This window comes from Haemaphysalis longicornis, unplaced genomic scaffold (genome assembly GCF_048455015.1).
Source record: "Haemaphysalis longicornis isolate Haplotype H1 unplaced genomic scaffold, Haemaphysalis longicornis Haplotype H1 scaffold_9, whole genome shotgun sequence".
Lineage (NCBI taxonomy): Eukaryota > Metazoa > Arthropoda > Arachnida > Ixodida > Ixodidae > Haemaphysalis > Haemaphysalis longicornis.
The window spans coordinates 129,199,951-129,203,746 of NW_027526460.1; the positions used below are offsets into that span (position 1 = coordinate 129,199,951).

Below are 3,796 nucleotides of genomic sequence, written 5' to 3' on the forward strand. Positions count from 1 at the left end.
AAAAGGCAGATACTCTATGGCGGACGCGAACTCTTTGAAATCGTATGAAAAAGTAGTTACCTGAACAGCCACAGCACCGGGCCATGAAACAAAGCGTAAAAATAAAGTGCAGCGTATTCAAAAGAACGTGCGAGGTAGTGTTACACGTCCTCTAGGAATGGGTCATTTGTGTGTTCTAGCGCAACGGTGTCCGTCGGACTACTTGAGCGTTGTACCTTTGCGCGGTCTTTTCATCGCGGCGGGGCTGGCGGACGGACGCGTCTCTCCGACGTCTCCGTCTCTTTTGTGGCATTGAAACCGCCGTAGTACTCCTGTATGTGTCTGTGAGGTGCGTTTTGGTGTCGGTGGCTGTGTTTGAAGTATACCTGACTGGTGGAATAACATCGTTTGGCTGCTGCGGCCGCCGCTGAAAACGTAAGTCACCATTTCAGTTTTTCTTGCGCAGTACGGGAGAGCTCGCGCTCGTTCCCGCCAAAACTTCAGCTTTATTTATAACAACTGGCGCTCGTGAGTGCTGCTTAGCCTTGTTGGTTCTTGCGAAGAATTAAGTGGTCACATACATGTGCTTTCATTTGTGTGACACCAGTTCTAGCTATCCTTTTTCCGGCTTTGTGTTTTTCGATCAAGCGGCCGTGCTCCCATCGCAGGTTCACGACGTTCAGCATGCGTTGAAACAAGACTGGTGTGCAGTATAAGAGTTGCGGATTTATCAAGCTGGCTTCTTTAGGCACTGGACACATGTACGATTGGTACACGCGATTCGCATGCGACTGATCGTTACGACTGTCGCCACGAGTAGCCGTACGCGTAAATTTGAGACACATGGCCCGATGCGCGAATGCGATGTGTCGTCGGCGTCGCTCCGCCCACTGTTTTTGCTTTATGGTCAACTACGACGATCGCTGAGCTGAATTTGTAGATTCCGCGCGTTTTTTCGCAAGAAATTGATAAAGCAAGCAATCTTGAAGCGTTTTCTGCCTTCGGGAACAGTCCGCGCTCACGCCGGCCGCGCTTGCCAGCTCGACACACTCAGCAGCTCGAACCGGCGCAGACCACGGTAGCAATCGCTTGTCGCTGCTCTCCCGAATCAATCTATTCGCTAAGAAGAAGTTCCACATGCGAAAAAGTAGGTGTTAATGTGGTGAAAAATTGTGCTAGGGATTGTTGTTAGGGCTTATTTTAAAAGCGGCGATCAGATATCTGCCGCTATGCAAGCCTGCGCTGACCGGCCGTGGATGCCGCGGCGCGCGGTGCGCCGAGCGGTCGACAGATGGCGATACCTGCGCGGAAGCATCTAAACAGGCTACGCAAATGTCTTGGTCACCGATCGCTCAAACGGCCGTTATAGCCCAAATAAAGTTTCACATGCGAGAAAAAGGATGATAGTGTGGTGAAAAGTTGTGTTACGGATTGTCATCCGCAGTTGCACAGATAGCGGCGATCAAATGTCCGCCAGAATTAGCTGCTAGCCTAAGGTTCCCAACACCCGAGCCGACCCGAGAAACGCAAGCCTGTTGCGGGCGGTTGGGGCTCAGCGGACTCTCGATCGCAATGATGGCACGACTGCATCTGGTTTGCCAGTCCCACGTCGTGAGCCTCCTCGGACCAGCGAACGACCCTAAACAGGCCCTAACGATCAATCGTAACGATCAGTCGCATGCGAATCGCGTGTACTAATCGTACATGTGTCCAGCGCTAGCTATAAATTAGGCTTTCGTTTCATTATCTTCTTGAGCAACGTAAATATATTGTCGAGCGACAAGGTAATTACACTGCCGCCGGGCTTATCTGTCGGTTCCGTTCCCATCTGGCGCGTCTGACGAGGCAGAAGTGAGCGATGGCGACAGCAACACCGTGACCAGTTTATTACCCAATCAGTTAGGTTGGTAGCGTCGCTTTATTTGGTTACCCCTTAAAATATAACGCAGTCAAAGGTCACAAGGTTTCAATTCAACCTCCAAGTATATTACCCCTGTCACACGGGCACTTTCAATCGCGATTGAAGTGAATCGCGATCGAGTTTTCGAGCGCGCTCGAAGCACTGCCGCTGCTACACGGCCCGTTTCAATCGAGATCGAAAAGTTGCACGGGTTGCATTCGTGTACGCCAGATGGCGCTAACAATGTACTTGTGGCCGGCGTCTGGTAACTTCGCGCGGTCGTACGTATACGTAACTATGTAGATATTACCTCACGCTTATTTGGGTCAAGTTATTTGACACAATTTGTGGCGTTAGTTGAAGTTGTCACATTCTGTGCAATTCCTGAGCGGGGACGAGAGTATCGCCGCTTTCGTTCGATCGCGCTTGGAAGCCTCGATCGCGCTTGAGAAACCAGGATTGAGTTCGAGCGGGATCGAGCTCGATCGCGATTGAAACTGCCGTGTAGCAGGTGCCCGATCCGGATTGAGCTCGATCCGGATCGACTCAATCGCGATTGAAAGTGCCCGTGTGACAGGGGTAATAGATGTCTTGCAAAAAAAAAGAACGTGAACGTTTGTGCGTTCCGAACCCATTGTGTAGTGCGTTGCCTTGTAGCCTCTGGTCCCGTGTTGTTAGAAAACAATACTTAACGCTAATAAAACGTTGACGGCAGGACATTTCATCGCGATTAATTGTTTATGTGGCTACAGTAGCCACAACAAAATTTCACGGAACCGCTGGCGTGTTGCTTTGTCTATTGGACTTTTTTCTTATTACCTTGCGCGACTGCAATAAGAGTGAAGCCCATTTTCGGTGAAATTCCGTACTGTTTTCTCAAGAAAGAGCCAAGTAACGGCTACCGTAAAACGTAGTATTGAAAAATGAATACTGCAGTACGTTTTGTTTCATAGCGAGTGTTGACAAGCTAGAACTTTAGGCTGAATATTTTCACGCGGACATGTGGTAAAACTGGTGCTAGGTGCTGTATTTAGTAAGCAGCGTGCATTTAGCATTATAGTGAACTTTTTTTTACTTATTACAGGCGCTACGACGTAAAGGTGTTTCCCGTGGATGTTTCCAGGGCTATTCTACAATAGTGCTGTTCAACAACATATTGTGATCGCCTGGCGTTCGGAAGCAGAAAGAGAGCAAAGATGCCTGATGCGGCCGACAGCTGTAAGTAATAAACGCTTCATCTTTGGTCACTTTGCCATAGTCATCTGGCAAATAAAAATGTGTCTTTTAGCCTTCATGGTGTCATTTGCATACACTTTTGCTTTCTAGCATCGACTGACCTTAGTTATGTAATTAGAGACATAACATAACTGCGTAACCAACTTTCTCCTTGATTAAAAATGTGTCTCTTCCACTGCAGTGCATTAATGCTGTAGCTTTTTGAAACTGCCAAACACTGCAGTATTTTTTAACAAACTTATTTGGTTACGAGTAAGATTCGATGTGCAGCTTCAAGATTGATGGGGATTAGGAATGCGGTTGTGCGGCATTTATTTTCTGCTTGCCTCTTGTTACTCTCCATGATTCGGCCTTGTTACTGTTCACTGATCCCATGATTAATTCCAATAATGAGAGGCTGACAGTTTTGCTGTAATATTGCTTGTCTTCAAGCCATCCTTTTTGATAACACCAAGTACTTGCAGGTTGGACTGAGGTTGCAGGTTCTCTTGTTGGTCTGGCTGCTTTTTCTGAAAGTGGTTGGTTGGAAAAAAAGAGGAGGAGGACCTTGTTGGTTTAAAATTTGAATAGGGGATCAGGACCCCAATGCTTTAAATTAATCCGTGCTCTCGTTCTTCTCAGATGGCTTTTCAGTTGCACTGCTGGTGAAAGAAAAGCCAGAGGCCTTGCTCTCAAAGCTGG

The 3,796-nt window shown here is 47.9% G+C and overlaps 1 long non-coding RNA gene across 1 annotated transcript; it reads left to right on the forward strand.

Annotated features, from left to right (window-relative positions):
* Positions 1-254: 254 nt before the first annotated feature.
* LOC144153011 (uncharacterized) lies at positions 255-3,796 on the forward strand. The gene is made up of 3 exons (XR_013319269.1): positions 255-414; positions 2,964-3,097; positions 3,737-3,796. It is a non-coding gene; the product is annotated as an uncharacterized LOC144153011 (long non-coding RNA).